Source organism: Panulirus ornatus, chromosome 30, assembly GCF_036320965.1.
Source record: "Panulirus ornatus isolate Po-2019 chromosome 30, ASM3632096v1, whole genome shotgun sequence".
NCBI classification, from domain to species: Eukaryota; Metazoa; Arthropoda; class Malacostraca; order Decapoda; family Palinuridae; genus Panulirus; species Panulirus ornatus.
The window spans coordinates 4511988-4529972 of NC_092253.1; the positions used below are offsets into that span (position 1 = coordinate 4511988).

Consider the following 17985-nt stretch of genomic DNA (forward strand, 5'->3'; position numbering starts at 1 on the left):
AAAAGTAAATTGTTTAGATTTGATTATAAAAAATAAATGAATGTCATTTTTTATTCAGAGAGATTAGAATGTGATTATGGACAAATATTCTCTATTTGGCCTTACTTAGGTTCACTGTTTGACTCCACCACGCTTCAGTTGTTCATGTTTACACATAGAGAGCACATTCAGAGCCTGGAAAATGTTCACCCTTTCTAATTATTTCCCTTCTCTCCTCTCAAATCCATTATGTCAAGCAAAATGGCAGAAGATATGATTATATGAGCTGCATGCAGTGAAGTGTTGAAAAGAGTTATGAAAGTAAGAGAAAACTTAAGGTTTGACAAAAGCAGCAGCTGTAGGAGAGAGAGGAATGAAGGTTGTGGCAAAGCAGAGGCATGCGACTTGCAACAGTTATGCTGAAACACCTCCCAGGAAAAGAAATATCGTCAGAATAGCAATTAGAGTTCCCCCTTTTTTTCCTAACTAATCATATAATACTAATTTGAGTGAGATTTCATAAACCAGCAGGGAGTCAACTAACCATACCAGCATAGAACATGCACACACAAAGTTGTTTCCTCCATATTTGTTCATATATTACAAATACATTATCTCTCTCTTTAGGGTCTTGATAGGACATATAGGTATTCTAGTTTCCCTTAACCCAGTTTCTCATAAGGTATTCACTTTCAGCAAGAATTTTCCGAACACATGATGCATGCATTTGGGGCAACATAGGTGTATTTTCATTTTAATCTGTAGGGATATATATCTATCACTGTGTTTCAACATGTCTGTTTTTACTTACTTCTCTTTCTTGCCTGTTTATCTGTTCTTATTTTGATCTGTCATTCATTTGTTCTGCAAATGTAAACCAGGTTGCTCATGCAGAATACTCTCTTAGTTCTTTAATCACTGCTTATCTGTACGGGTGCCATTGTCAGAAATTCATCAGAAAAGTAGTTAGGGTGATTTCTCCATAAGATGATGTTTACTCAAAAGAATATTCAAGTAGACACTCTTTCAAGAACATAAGTCCTATGATTTTCAGTTGGAAATTGTAAAAATTGTAGTGTTGTTATGAAGTCAGTGTGCTCAAGGGTACATGGAAAGGTAAGAGGCACCTTTGATGTTGCTGTATCATTGGGAGGACAGCCCTGTCAAAGAACTCATTCCAAAGAGTCTACATTTCCTTCCTACTGGAAGTAGCACAGCCTTAAGTTGCAGGAGTCTTTAGAAAAGTCTTAGTGATGCCAGAACTCTTTCATAGAAATTGGACTGAACCAGGGCATGTGAAACGTCTGGGGTAAACCATGGAAAGGTCTGGGGGCCTGGATGTAGATAGGGAGCTGTGGTTTCAGTGCATTATGCATGACAGTTAGAGACTAAGTGTGAAAGAATGTGGTCTTTTTTGTCTGTTTTCTTGGAGCTGTCTTGCTGAAGCAGGGGGTAGCGATGCTAATTCCTGTGGGACAGGGTGGTACCAGGTATGAATGAAGGCAAGCAAGTATGAACATGTACATTTGTATATATGTATATGTCCATGTATGTGTATGTATATGTATGTATATCTTGATATGTATATGTATGTATATGTGTGTGTGTGTGGGCGTTTATGTATATATGTGTGTATATGAGTGGATGGGCCATTCTTCATGTGTTTCCTGGTGCTACCTCGCTGACGCTGGGAACAGCGATCAAGTGTGATAATAATAATAATGATGATAATGATTATGATAATAATAATGATAATGATAATAATACTAATAATAATGATAATGATGATAATAATAATGATAATGATAATAATGATAATAATAATAATAATAATAATAATAATAATAATAATAATAACAATAATAGTGTTAATGATAATGATACTTGATTGCCATTTCCCGCATCAGCGAGGTAGCACCAGGAAACAGATGAAGAATTGCCCATCTACTCATATGCTCATAGATATATACATAAATGCCCATACACGCACATATACATACATATACATATCAACATATACACATATACATACACATACACAGACATATATGTATATAAACATATACATATTCATACTTGCTTGCCTTCATCCACTCCTGGTGCTACCCGATCCCACAGGAAGCAGCATTGCAAGGTACCACCAGGACAACAGACAATAATTACTGCCCCAGGAGCTCTTTTTGTCTTTATGATATCAAACTATGTAAGTGGTTTCACTGTGAACAAGTCACTTTTGCAGAGGTTGTATCATCATCATTGGACAGAAAGGAGTACAGTATCATTAAGGACCTTTTCACTCCAAGGGAGTTCATCATTTCCCAGCTCCTGCTTCAGTTGCAGCCTTGAAGCTGCAGGAGTCCCATAAAAGGGGTTCCTGGTATTGTATGATAATAGAGTAATGAGTATAATAATGATGATGATAATCATAATAATAACTATAATAATGATCATAGATGTATATTCAAATTTACTGGGAAATTTATTCATAATTGAGATATACATAATTCAGACATAACACAGTGATATGAAAAAGTAAGTAAAGCTTTATGTTCACAAAAGATAAGGACAAAATCTGGTTGTTATAAAATTGTACTAGTTTGTGCATTTGAAAGTAGATGAGTAAAGTTATATATATATATCTTAGCATTTTCTAGTTTCTGCAAATTTTATCATTTTATATATGAAAATCATCTTATTCATCAACTCTCATGCATAAGTGGTGTGTGGCATCCAAAGATGTTCAGTAAAGTTTCAATTTTAGTTATTTTTTATCTTCTGGTGTTGCGATGTACCTTTCAGTAGAAGGATTTAATTTATGATATAATAAATTTCTCTTTCCACAGTTAAATGATTATATTAATTCCATATGAAAATGTAATTTAATCAGCAAATTTAGGTTTCATTGTATTTTAGCCCTTAAGTGAAGCTCATGACTTATTTTTATATATTAATATTTACAAGACTTTCAAACATATATTTTAAGGGAAATTGACAAAATTCTAAGTTTTGTTGTGTGACTAAGGTTTTGTTGATGACTGTTCTTCTGGTTATTACTTTTATGTACACTTACAGTGTTTAGTAGAAACACAACTTAGTTATCATGCAGTTTTCCTGCTATATGAAGAAGCATATTGTCTTTTGGGGACATAGAGTTCTGTTTTGTTAGGGGCTTATTTAGAAGGATGTGTCAGGATTGCATATCATAACTTATATATCCTTTCCATATGACAATTCCAGTTAAATGCCATGGCCAGTGGTGGTCAGGTAATGCACAACTACAATACTGGGTGTATGAATCTTTGAATGAGGGTGTACGTAAAGTCTGTCAGAGATCAACCAAAACCTGTAGGAGTTAAATACAAAAGAGATAATTTGACAAAGCTGTCAAGCACATAGTATTAATTCACCTTTTCCCTACATTTGTATTATATCTTGGCTCTAGTTTGAGAAGAAGACTAACAGGAGTCATTCTGATTGATAAGTCATTGCTCCTGGAAGAAACATTTCATTAGTCACTCATAGTATTATTGCTGATGAATGACTTCTCATCTTGATTTTGTCCAGTGCTTTGTATGAGTAAAATCTGTTCATTGTACTATTTTTCACATTTGAACATTGGCTCTGTTGCCCGTTTTATGAAAGCATTCAAAATATATATATATATATATATATCATCCCTGGGAATAGGGGAGAAAGAATACTTCCCACGTATTCCCTGCGTGTCGTAGAAGGCGACTGAAAGGGGAGGGAACGGGTGGCTGGAAATCCTCCCCTCTCTTTTTTTTTTTTTTTAATTTTCCAAAAGAAGGAACAGAAAAGGGGGCCAGGTGAAGATATTCCCTCAAAGGCCCAGTCCTCTGTTCTTAACACTACCTCGCTAATGCGGGAAATGGTGAATAGTATAAAAAAAAATATATACAAAAAAAATATGTATATATACATCTTTTTTTTGCTTAGTAGTAGACATAACTTGGTCAGGGAGTTTCTGCACTTTTGGTGCTCCATCTCTTGAACTTTCACAATCGCCCAACAACATTTTAAAGTTTGGAATAGTGCCTGCATTAAGGCTCATCACTATCTAATTGTATTCATCCATAATTTTGATAATTTGAAAGTAGCTCTTTATATGAATTCTAATGGGCATCTTGCTTAATTTCTTGTTACGATCTTCGTTTGCTCTTTCACCATCTCCCATAGAATTGTTCACTGTCATCATTTTCGATTTGTTTGGAAACACAGAAATTATGATTAGGTTTTTCGTTTAACTGAGTGTATGAGAGAGAGATCAGGTACTCGGTTGATAATCTGTTGATTTATGAAGCCCCAGTGTAGTCCTTTTCTCGGATTTTCTTGTAAATTTAGCTCTTTCATTTATAGATGTCAGATATTCTCCTTGAAAAATTAGCCTTGCTTCCTTTGGTTTGTATACATTGATTTTTTGACAAAGGATAAAGTGAAATTAGTTTTCAAAAAACAAAATGTATATAGCTACTTTTCTACCATTCACATGTTTTCACTTACAGTTTTATGTAACTGATTGATTTGTTAGTTTATCAGAAACCGATGATATTATTGATAACACCTGAGTTTTATATATACGTCACACTTCGATGTGTGGTGAAGGATTGATGTGCAAGATGACATTTGCAGCATATATTCAAGAATAATTCTCTCTCTCTCTCTCTCTCTCTCTCTCTCTCTCTCTCTCTCTCTCTCTCTCTCTCTCTCTCTCTCTCTCTCTCTCTCTCCAAAACTCATATTATCAACCAGAAACAAGTTTGCTGATTTCAATAGATGCACACACGTTACGAGCGGCAGCCCATCAGCTGTTGACACAGCACCACCCTTGACATGGATCGGGCGGCGGCATGAGGAAGGATGTGTGCAGAGCCAACAGAACCTGGTGGACGTTTAGGAGTCACGAACCCAATGGAAAACGAAGCACTGTCGGGTTTGCCCGAGTTTTTACAGGAAAGAAGGTATCATCAATTCATAATGGACGAAGGAATGAAAATTATCAATCCACATTTAATGTACATTGTTATGCTGTGATGAATGTGGTTTATCTTTGTTTCGTAATTGTTAGGAGTTTCTGTTGGTATTATTGGTATTGGGTGTCCCTGAAAATGGCACTTGGCAACACCTTTTAATTATTGTAAAAAAAAAAGAAGACATCCTTGGGTTAGGTTAGTATGGAAGGGCGAGTCACCTCCGAGAAGACAAATTTCTTGTCTGTTGCTTGACTGACGATAGCGGCAGGTCTGACCTCCAGGACCCGTTACTCTCCTCCTGTTCCCAACTTACTCGTCATCAGCACACTCCCAAGACACCACAAACAATCAACCCACCTTCTAAAATTCTTCAACTTTCCTGAACCCTTCCCACAAAAAGAAAAAAAAAAAAAGAGAAATAGCATGGTTTTATGTCCAGCCAACGTTTAGAACTGGCTTAAATCCTGAAGGAGAATATCATCACGTGATATATATGGGTCATATGCTCACGTTCAAGCGCGAGTATTTATTCTTGCATAATCTATTGCACGAAGATCTCCAGAAAACAGGTTCTGTTATCCGTGAATCAATTAAATCCAGTGATTTCATGGCGCACGTTCCAAACCTGAGACAATATTGCATAAATTAAACCTATTGCCATACTTCAGGTATAATGCTATCTATTTATCTACGCCTCTTTCTGTTACTTTCCTTTCACTCATGTTATTTTCATGGTGTCCTCCCTATCCCACCTTAGAGAAGTTAATCCTTTAAAATTTCCTGTTCTTTCCCTTCCTTCAAGGGCGTTACTTTCGTATGGGGGACACATGAAAAATTATTATTATCATTATTATTATTATTATTATTATTATTATTATTATTATTATTACAAAGTTAACGTATCTTTCGTTTTGTTGTGGTAGATTAAGGGTCATGTGGTCTGGTATGAGAGTAATATCCGATGTTCTATTTAAAAAATTTAGCAATTGCAGTATTTATATAAACAGGCTTATTTTGGTGTTTTAGCGTTTCTTACGGTAGTAACAGATTGTCTATTGTGCTCGCTGATTTTCAGTTTGTTTTCCTCACTCCGTGCTTTGATTAAGATCTGAAAGATAAAGATAGAACGGCTGTATTTTTGTTTGTAACAGACATATGCAAAAAGTCTGTATACTGGTATATCTATCAAGCAAATTATGCATTAAACACCAACTTCTGACAAGACTGCGACATTTATAATGGCATTATCAGTTTACATAAGTTATCCTAGTAAATATCATTTTCTGTAATGAAGAGAAAATAGGAAGTTATATGACGTAATCTTTATAACTAAGTTTTCCTCCCATAATGGCCAGCTAAGATCGAAGCAATTTCATCACTCTCTTTAGATCTAATATTTCTGAGTTTTCCTCATCTTAAGTAATTAAACAACTCGTTACTTTTATTTCAGAACATAAAATTCTCCAGGAGCTCTTCTTCAAAAGACTATGTACCACGAGTGTAGGCTTGCTCGTCAGTACGTACCTTCATGTAGCTTTAGGAAAGAATTATTCTTACTATTTGAAAAGACATGACGTACCCAGAGAAGTATGCATACTTGTACAGTTTGACACATTCATCGAAATGGTTTAACGAAACGTTTAAAACTTGTGAATCAGAGTATCTGTTGGGAATGGACTGACGTCTCCCCAAGTTGAAAGATCGTCGACATGACCCTTTTTTCAGAGACTGTTATCTGCAAAAAAAAAAGAGGCCATATGAATGTCATGTCACGTTACATACTCTCACAGGTTGACATGACACTTTTTTTTGGTCACTGAAGACTAATCATCGGAAATTGTCCTTATCTACGTCTATCGGTCATCCGCTGGGGGTTCGAAGGGAGGATCTTTATCATCAGCGACCCCATTATCATCAGCTCTTCGATTAACAACTACGAAGCACACATATGTTAACCTATACGTCCCAGTGGCGCAATCGGTTAGCGCGCGGTACTTATACGACAGTGTCTGAGCCATGCCGAGGTTGTGAGTTCGAGCCTCACCTGGGACAGTTGTTTTTAAGTGGTAGGCAGCCACTGACCAGGTAGGGAGGTGTGCTACTCTCCTGGGTGTAGGGGAGGACAAGCAGCGACGGTGCGTTGAACGACCAAACACTACATTGGTTGACAGGTTCCCTCTCTGGTTCCAGAGTGCTGTGTGTGTCCAAACACTCAACTGTTAACCGTCCACTCCCCATATGAGGTTAAAAACAAGTGTTTGGTCACCGTACCTAAAGAAACGCAAAGAACTGATAGAAATGTTATCGAGGAGGGGGTCAAGGATGGTACCAGAATGAAGAGATCTGAGTTACCGGAATAGGACAGTCTTGGATTTCCCCAACATTGAAGAAAGAAGAGTATGGGATGACCTGGTCATAGCCTCTAAAAATCTTTTAGATCGGTTTCGTTCTGTCTTTGAAGATGCAGGGATAGGTCGAATAGAGGACATAACATAAGATTCAGGAAGAAATATGTACGGGAGGAAGTTCTAAAGTTTTATTGTATGAGAGAGCTGGATGACTGAAAAATACTGCAGGTAGCATATAGAAATTTAAACAGTTGTATTATTGTAAGGAAGGTTTAACAGATGGAGGCCCCGAAGGTGTAAAACTCCCTCCCTGTGCAGTATGAACAGATAATCACAAATTGGTAAATAGTATCGCTTGTGCCATATCAGTATTTTGTACATGCACTGAGTTACGTCGTTAATTCATATTTTAGTATCCCTGGATCAGGACTATGTGTTTCAGCATTTTCTTTCTTATTGTCACTGATGATCTATAATTTCTCTTTGCCTGCTCATATCTTTCCATTCATCGTCCACTCAATCCACTTGCTAGTATAGGTTGCTTCTCGTATTCTTCTGGTCGCTCCATTTCACAGCCTATAGTGCGTTTACCATCAAGGGGTTTTCATTTGCCAGAGGATCCTGCAGCTCCAAGGTTACGCTACGCTAAGTAGCAGGGACAGGATAGACTTCTTTGAAGGGGAAAAACTCTTATACGCGACTGTATGCGCTGTGGTCGACGACGATACGACCTGGCCATTGTGGCTATTCACGCGCCGCGTAACTTCAAGCACGTTGAGCCCTGTAACATACTGATTTATTGATGAATAATTATCATTACGACCAGGTCCTGTGAAAATGGCTCCCGCAGCCCTAGTCTGCTCTACTTCCAGAAGCAGGGAAATGTAAAACCCTTTGGAGTGATAAGGTCACTGAAGGGGCTGTACAGTAGTCTGTACACCCATTGATGTTTCAGCCTTGTTATGCTGGTGCATGATAATCTACGACGCATGATAATCTACTGACAGGAGCATAACAAGGAAATCTACGTGAATGATTGTTTTGAAGTTACAAGCAAAAAAGGACTCTCGATAATTATACATTGTTTGAAATACGAAGGTTGTTGATAAAGACTGTCTTGCTATCAATTGTCATTTCTGTACCTTAGTAAATTACTAAGCAATTAATCGTAAATCATGTATAAACTCTTTATATAAAATCGCCAGGAGGAGGAAGTAACTGTAATAATCTTACCAATTAATAAGTTAACGAGTTTAATGGCCTCTCTTCTTGCTCAACGTCGTACTTTAATTAACTCTTTAAGTAAGAGAAGAAAATAAGTGAGGTATTGAAGCTGTGTTGTACCTGCCTGAGATGAAGATGATGACGTGCAAGAAATGGTAATCACGCGGGGCAGCAGCAACATAGCAGGGGCGGCTGTAGCCCCTCCGCCATTATGACTCGAGTGTTGCCACTTCTCAACAGAGACACAAAATTAAGAAAAAAAAAAAATAGTATATCGAGGAATTACCATATCATAATCCTAATCCTAAATGATATTTAGATATGAAAAATAATTAGATGATGTTTATGTGTTTTTTTGAGATTAGATATGACGGGAGATTCGGTTCATGTCGGCCTATGTAGTGGTTTTTCGGTAGGAAGGCCCGTATGTGGGCGGGTGGGTGGGTACGTCTCTAGCGGTCGCTATAACGGGAATACTGACGTCACGCTTAAGAACAGCGCCTCCAATCATGCTCCTCACCAGGCTTGGAGCAAGGCCAAGAAGACCATTATTTTTTTTCTCTCTCTTCTGCAAGGAACTTCGTGATATCAAAGGACACTGACCTTTGAGTTAGATTTATAAGTTGTACAACTAACCTTATAGTTATGGTTGTTGTATGTCATACCGTTTTTTGGATTGTTGTTAAAGGGCGGTGGAGTATGATGAATTGAATGATAACTGAGGTTTGATAAGTATGACGCCCGAGACGCGAGTGTTGTTTATGCGTACACGCTTATATATGTACGCAACGGAGGTTGGTACATGCGTACGTGTGTTGTACGGCTCTGCTGAGGATGTTCAAAAGTCTGGACCCATAGTCTAGACCTCGGGCACTGAGGGGCACCAACCCCAGTGGACGGCAAGGAAGGGAGGTGGGTGGGTGGGTAGGGTGGATGAGCATCAGCCGACTTCACATAGAGATTGGGGCTACAGACCCGAGACCACCTGAAAGAGCAATAGATGGGGACGTACGTGTATGAACGACAGACCTGCCAATTGACGTGACTGGTCATTTACAGGGGTATCAAGATGTTAACAACCTCGTCGAGCTGTTCTCATCATTCTCATGATTTGCATACGTCCTCCCCACATAACCCTGCGCAGGGAGGGAGGGAGGTAGAGTTCGACGAGTGGGGAGCTAAGACACTCCCAGCCTCTCCAGTGCTCTCCAACCTCTCAGGATGTTGCCGTGGCCGTGCAGACGACTCGGCCACTTCTCTCATACTGATAAGGCAACTCAAGTTTAGGATTACACAAGGCAAATGAGGCGGAGACTCCAGCAGCTCTCCGACTCTCGTGATGTGAGTGGAGATGAGCGGAGGACGCACAAGGTGAAGCCTCTGCTCGGGTGTTGGATTTCTCGGTGCTCCTGGCGAAGTCCTTTTTCGAACTACGGACGTGGAATACGTTGCCCTGAGTGTAAAGATTCTATTAAGATTATTCCTAATTTTTGGCTAACGTCGAGACGAGGAAGGGAATGTGCCCGAGACACTCCGACGCTACAGGTGATGTTGGTGGCCTTCTAGCGTCTAACGGGGGGGTGAGGGAGGGCCTTTGACCTCACAGCCATACGTGTCATATCTGATGACTCGGAGGTTTGTTGGGCTGGATGGCTCAGCGCGTAGATGTGATGATGACTCCATCAGCAATTCCAACTGTCACATATATGTATATATATATACTTTCTCCCCTGTCGATGCCATTGTTTCTGCAAAATCATAAGATATTTTCTCCTCTGGGGAAAGAAAAGACCATGCGACGTAGCCTGATACATTCATTTTCAATCTGATATCACCAGAAAAATCATCGACGAAGGTGGTTCTTAAAAACAGACATCGAAGTCCAGGAATTTCGGAGATTGTAAGCGCCTGTGGGAAGGTCAGGTCACAGGTCCCTCAGGTCTCAAATTTCGTCACGTATCTTGGAAGTGACGTCCATCGTAACGGCAGATGAAACTCGGGGGTCCGCAGTCGCTTTGGACTTGCCTCGCTCTGTGGATGACTCTATCGGAGTACTTAGCGAAGTCATTGGCCGTGTAGGGGAGGAAGTAGAGGACGCTTCTCCATGGGGGTTCTGAAGGATCATTATCTTAATCTACCAACTGGAGCCTCTGGTACCTTGGCTCCTGTGTACCATGGCGTCGAAGGAAGGATGTAGGGATGGGATGAGTGGCTGTGTTTGCCAGACGTAATTCATTTAAAGTTTGATAATCGAGAGTTTAATATCATTATTGAAATCGTCAATTGATGACATTACTGCTCGACCACCCGACCTTCCTCACGTCTCATAGCTTCATGGCATGGATTACATCTCAAATGTTTGTCGATCTTGCTGCTGTGAAAGGACGACACAAGGTTTGTTGCTTGGTCGAGCACGGAGCTTCGTCGCTAGCTTGGGACCCCCGGATCGATCCCAGTGTAAAGAGCAAAGTCTTGAACTTGCGTTCTGCAACTTCACGGAGGTTGGCGAAGCCGTAGACGAATATCAAGTATACACTAAGATTTGTATAATTCTTTGATTCATATAATTCTCTGAATAGTTATTGGTAACAAGGATGTGGCACGGGAGGAACTTGCTGAAGAATACGTGAAAGTAACTTTCTTTTTTTCATCTTTCAGATTATTAAAGAAACACGATGTTTCTGTGGTCCTTCCGACATGCTAATTTCAAAGTCCAGTGTGTCTTTAGTGGGACGCGGTCGAGTTGGGATTTTCGATAGACAAAGCCTTGAAAAAACACAGCTGTAAAGTACATATTCATCCTGCTAATGGTCAATGAATGACCTCCGATGAGGGAAGTGGGAGGCGAAGTTTATCTCGTCCTTTACACACGACAATTAGACCCTCGAAGACAAAAGCCTCCCTGCTAAACCAACATTCTTTTAGTTGTCTCATGGAACCTTGCAATGGGGTTAATCCTCTTCGTGAATTAATCGTCCCATTGTGGTTTTCCTGACTGAGTAACCTACCAACTGTTAGGTTATCCAAAATCCTCACGTACGAATACGCTAAACTTCCTTCAAAAACTCATAAGACGTCACGTTCTTCTCTCTGGCTGACGTCCGGTAAAAAGCGCAGGAAAAAAAAGGGCCCTCCGTCGCCTCTTGATTTTTCCCGCCAAACGTGACGTTCCGACAAATGTCGCTCGCTGGGACGCGCGTTTGATGATGACGACAACACAAACGATTATACGATTTTTCTTCCTGGGATGTGAGGACTTAAGAGTAAGTAATGACGGGAGGTAAATGAGATTCTACTGAAGGAAAAAGAATACTGTAGTGTGTAGTAGACGTATAATCAAACATATTTTATGACAGTTATTGATAAAAGATATTTATAATAATAATAATAATAATAATAATAATAATAATAATAATAATAGTAATAATAATGATAATAACGACTAGGCATACAAGCAGCGGCTAGAGATTGTGCACCAGAGGCGGAGACTGACCTGGGAAAAAAATTAAAAGAACAAATTCGAGAAAACTGAAAGGAGTTGGAAGGACCAAATGAACGTATGGTCTTCAGAACGTAATTCATCTCTTGAATAAAAAATGGAGAATGGACGAGTAAGTGTACGTTCTTAGAAGGTTCTTCTCCCGCCAGTTGAACACATACGTATTTGATCTGTGGTTATGGTCGTATTTGCGTATATTTCTCAATGTATGTCGTCAGCTCTTGCCACTAGCGTAAGAGGAAACGTATACTTCTGGGTTCTCAAGTGTTAGCACGGGTTCCTCTCAGACCCACACACTGTCTACGGCAGGAAGGATGGTCAGGATGGCAGCTCACACGGAGGAAGGAGAATCATACGGAAGGAGAGGAGGGAGGACAAGACATAGGGAGGGAAACCAGAGAGGCTGTAAAGGGTGATGAATTGTAGGAGACTGAAGAAGGGAGGGAGGAAAGAAGGGTGATAGTGGGAGGTACGATACGGCAAGGGTGGGAGAATGTAGGGAGGGTGAGGAATGTAGGGTGAGGATTGGGGGGGTGGGGGGAGGTGAAAGATGTAGCGGTACAGGTGGAGAGCGTCACGCGCGGCCTCCGTCACCCACGTCACATTTACGAGGAGTAGCATCATTGACTTCCTGTAGTTCACCTCCCTCCCTCCCTCCTCCTCCCTACATCTGGCATCATGACTTTAGGTGAACACGTCTCTGTGTTATTACGCTCCCTCTGCCTCTACCCCTGGGTTAGAACGGGCGTCTCGAGGTGCGTACTGTCCACTGACGCAAGGGGGAGGGGGAAGGTTGGTTTACGCACTCAACGGAGATGGCGTTGGGGGAGGGAGGGGAACTGTCTCAGAGATGCGTTGGTGTGCGTAGGGGAATCCTTCACAGCTCCACCATAACTGAGGCAGACGCGTACGTCAACATGTCTGATATTAATGGAGAGAGAAAAGCAAGGAAAACACACACACACTTTTAAATGTCCGGTTGGCGTTTAATCAACACATAACACAGAGCACTCGTTATGGAATCGTGTTATCATCTGTTATCTGATACATATCTCTCTTATCTCGTTATCCTCCGGTGGAATTACCTTATCATCTGGATGCTCCCGCGCTAATTAATGAGGTCACTGATGCAACCTCATTAAACTCCGCATGAAAAAACATGCTATCTCATCATTCTTTTTTTTCGAACCATTCCTGTTAATCCATGAACTGTTTAGAATTTCATGAATTGGTCTTCCGTGTATTGGTGAACGCGTGGTGATCAAAAGCATATTTGTTTTGGAGTATTACATTCATGTATGCAAGGTACGTGTATTCATGCGAATATTCATACAAAAAACACTGACATGCGCACGCAGAAATACGCATATATATATATATATATACGTTCCTCACAGAAGAATCATCAATCTATCGTCGCTCAAACCACTTGTGAATAAGTTAAATCGTTATTACCACTAACGTTTCACAAGAAACATACCTTTATTAGGATTCTAAATCGACGGCTCCCTCTTCATCAAAGATTACCTGTGAATATCACGCATGGTCTCCAAATATCTTCGAAGAATAGTCAATAAATGTTGGGATAATCCTGAAAAACGCTTGATCTGTTCTTACGTTGTAACCACACCATCAGTGTCCCAGTGGCGCAATCGGTTAGCGCGCGGTACTTATACGACAGTGTCTGAGCCATGCCGAGGTTGTGAGTTCGAGCCTCACCTGGGACAGTTGTTTTCTGCCGGGTAGCATATCCAGCGTGTCACTTCGTGGTAAGACAAGTCATTATGATATCGTTGGTTCAGCAAAAACCCCTTTCTTTCCATTGGTGTAGGAAAAGTCAATCGAGTTTAAGCCGTGGCCAAGCTCCGAACGAATTCCCGAGGAGACGGTGTTCAACCGCTGACAACAAATCTCTCACTCTCATCACGCCCTTATAGAGAGCGATTTTTTTTGTGATCTTTACCTCCTGCAACGTAAAACGTAAGTTTAAAGAAGTTATTTGTTAGAAATATTTAACGTATTTATTGCATTATTCTAGAATATGAGCAAGACATCAAAGCCTGCGGCCGGAACAGATGTTTGTTTACTTAGTGCAGATGTGCAGAACACCTAACCTCGAAAACAACAAATGACACGTAAGTAAGAATGTAATTGTTTATTTTCTCACATATTTAACACTATTCATCTTTTATTCTAACAATCTTAAGCTCATATCAAAGGGTGATAACAACGACGGAAGGGATTCGAACACGTCATTGGACATCTGTTGTTTACATAGCGTTCCGCTGTTTGCATGGAGGTAAGCTCTCTCTCTCTCTCTCTCTCTCTCTCTCTCTCTCCAGCATTTCAGTTGTGAAACACCTGGACCTTAGGTCATGTAAGGTAATATCCCAGGTCACACAGGGGGTAACCTGTAGGACATAGCTATAAGGTCAGACAAGTTTAGGCCATAGGTCAGACAAGGTTAGCGTATAGGGTAGGGCCACCAGGTTCACATATGGTGACCTGTAGAGTAAGACTACAGGTCACACGGGGGTAGCCTCTGAGACAGGACTACCAGGTCACTCAAGGGTATCCCTATATGGTCAGACCCCAGGTCACATAGGGGTAGCCTGTAATACATGACCCCCAGGCCCAGCGACAAACTGTCTATCATAAATATTACATTGTAAACATTATTTGTTAGCTATGAAGAATTTGTCAGAAAGTTTAATCTACATATGGCTGCTATTTTTTTTACGAAAATTTTAAGGAAATAATTCTTTATAAGAAGCAATGTAGATTAATTGACCCATGCAAATAATTATTTTTGAAGAAATAATTGTGCAGTTATATGGTATTTTGAAAAATTATATTTACATTTTCTTCATAGCCTTTTTATATTTCTCTTCTTATGTAATTATTTTTTTATTTCATGTGATGCTATTTTTGTGTGTGTTACCTAAAGTGTATTTAAGGCTGCACTTTTCTGTGAATAACGCTTGATTAACGTTTCTGAACCTAAGTTTGACAGAGCCAGGAAACATACAGGCAGTTCTTGGAATTTGTATCAGTTACCCTTACAGAATACGAAAGCCTGTCGTTTTCTAAGGATATTGTTTACCAAACTTAGGCATCCTGTTTTGCATGACTATTGGACGTATGTATCCGTGTCACTCATCTAACCTAACCTAACCCAACCACGTAATCACATTACCATTCCTAACCCAACCAAACCTATAATGACCTCACGTAACCTAACCACTTCACGTAAGCTTCTATCAGTGTATTACAGAAATTGTCCGCCACTGTCACCCAACCTTTTTTCATTCCAAGATCAAACTCATCATTTTCTGTTCCCGGGATTATGATTGAGGCTCAGACTGGTAAATAGAGGTTTCAAGGGGAGGGAAAATGGTTTATTTTAAGGTATTTCTGTTGTAGGGTATTGATATGTGGATAACAAGTGAGGAAAGAGTGTGGAACAATTTATATATGTACGTTAGAAGAAGCATCGCTTACGTAGAACTCAGAACTTAGAAAATGGTGGCCGCTTCGTTAGGGAGGGGGATAGGTAGGTAAGTGATACATGGCAAGGAAGTGGTTAAGAGGAATTGAAGTGAGTGTTCTGAAGGACTGTTGAATGTGTTAGATGAAATGAGTGGTGGATAAGGAGCGTTTGGGACGAGGAGGTATGTGTAGCGAGGAAGCTATGGCCATCGGTTTGGTAGATAAGAATGTGTGTGGCAAAGTACGAAGCTGGAGTGGATGGGATTGCAATTGAATTTCTCTGTTTCTCAAGAAGGGAGCGTAACAGTGTTACTGAATGGTTAGTCAGGATTTTTGATGTGTTTATGGACCAAGGGGAGGTGAATGAGAACTCACAAAATGCCAGTACAGACCCACTATATAAATCCAAGGGAGACATAAGTGAATGGAAGGATGGAGTGAAAGAGGATATGGATTATCGAGACCTGAACATTCAAGGGTGTGAGAGGCGTGCGTGGGATATCGAAAATTGGACCGAAACAATGGAGTGAACTCGGGCATATGAAGTGGTTGGTGTTGTATGTGGCATTACAGGGAGTTGGTCAACGTGCTGTCGTACGCACAGGCTTGACCGGCAAATAAGGAGACTGCGTCCACCATGTTTGTTGATGGCCGAAGGTCAGCAATGACACAGGTGCTTCTTTTCATATCCTCTGTGGTGAGAGTCGAAACCGGTGTATGAACAGTGGTAGAAAGTTGACCGACAGCTATAAGGAAAGCTTCATGCGACCACAGAGAATTGAAATCATGCTCTTCGTGGTCACATCTGGACTGAGAAAACAACTGAAAGGTGCGGCAGATTCTGGTCAACAATGGTCTCACCAACACCAAATTTTTTGATGGCGTTCTCATGAAACTTTTACAACGGTACGTGTCACGACCACAACTGGAGCAGCATATAAAACCTAAATGTGCCCAGTCGCAACACTTTCACTCCAGCATATTGAACAGGACGAAAAATATGACCGGAAAAATTGTTAGTGAAACGGGTGTCCTATGCTGAGACCTCGACCAAAAGCTTACAGTGGTCATTTCTGCAAACAAACTCGAGTTGGGCGACTGTATCGTGTTTAACAACACTAGCGACCCCGTGGGGCATTCAGGCCAAAACCGGTGTAGTTTAACGCTACTGTGCGTGACTAGGATCTCCACATCCTAAAATGTCCTCTCTAATGGACAGACTAAATGCAACGGGAGGCGAGACATCATCATATACCTTCATGAGGGAGACCCTAAGAAGAGCCACTGGTTGGGTCGGGTTCTGAACCTCACCATAGAGGATATGGAAAAGAGACACCTCTTCCAACGCATCAGGTATGTATAAGCGACGCTCAAAAGTACCCGAAGTTCACCACACACATGGTAGAGCTCCACTAACATACGTACAGTCGATCATAGAGGACACAGTCCCTCTATTTGACGGTAAGACTGTTCAACAGCATGACGACCACACCCGCTGTAACGTCACCTACATCAACCAGTCCCTCTCATAATAGGTCAGAGAAAAAATTAACAAAGAAAAGCAGAATAGGTGTTATGAAATGGTTTGGCCATATAGAGATCTTATATCAGGGATAAATGTTGATGATATCCATGTGATGCCAAGAGCCCCAGGGTGGTGGCTCAGTAGATGTTGTGACGCGTATGATGTGAACATAATAAGTTCTGGAGGTCCTGGTGGCCCAGCCTTCCAAGGACTTTTATGCCTTGTGCCTCGTCTTCCCTCACTCCCTCCAGTTCACTCAGTGCGCCTCAATTATCAAAGACACTGAGAGCACAACGTATACAATACTGGACAAATTGGACACTTCTGCCCTATGGAGTGTGTGTGTGTGTGTGTGTGTGTGCGAACAATCAGAAGTAATTTTTATAAAGAGTCATAGTCTACTAAACCACGAAGCCCTAAAAAATCTGGGTCAAGTTACTTGCCGGAGCAATCTCGGCGGCCACCTCCATGCACGGGTAAGCAGTGCTGTGGGGAAAGATTTACAAGATAGTATATTTGACGTTTTTAACTACCCCGACTCCCCTCCCTTCACTATAATGGCGTAATCACGAATCCTGATGCTTCTAAATGCGGAGAATCTATAGGGGCTTTGGAGAATTGGAGCTCACTTATATCTACAACTACAGGAGAAAAGTAGTTTGCCCAAGGCTGTATCTTAGATTCGACCCCTGAGGTAGATGTGTTCCTGAAAGCAGCTCTTGATTGGGAGTTTTAACTCAGGCTCATGTGTCTGGCGAGTATGAGTGAAACGCATAAGTCAGACCTATGTATTTAGACAGCTTGGGTTGCACTCTAAGCGCTTACGAGTGCTACAAAACATTCTGTGATGTAGGATGATGTAGGAACGGGAGTACCAACAAGAATAGGCAAGACACAGCTGCAAGAACCATATACAGTATGCAGTGAGAA

At 40.7% G+C, this 17985-nt stretch overlaps 2 non-coding genes across 2 annotated transcripts; both read left to right on the forward strand.

Annotated features, from left to right (window-relative positions):
* Positions 1-6932: 6932 nt before the first annotated feature.
* TRNAI-UAU (transfer RNA isoleucine (anticodon UAU)) lies at positions 6933-7022 on the forward strand. The gene is given in 2 exon segments: positions 6933-6970; positions 6987-7022. It is a non-coding gene; the product is annotated as a tRNA-Ile (tRNA).
* A 6656-nt stretch (positions 7023-13678) lies between these two features.
* Positions 13679-13768, forward strand: TRNAI-UAU (transfer RNA isoleucine (anticodon UAU)). The gene is given in 2 exon segments: positions 13679-13716; positions 13733-13768. It is a non-coding gene; the product is annotated as a tRNA-Ile (tRNA).
* Positions 13769-17985: the final 4217 nt, after the last annotated feature.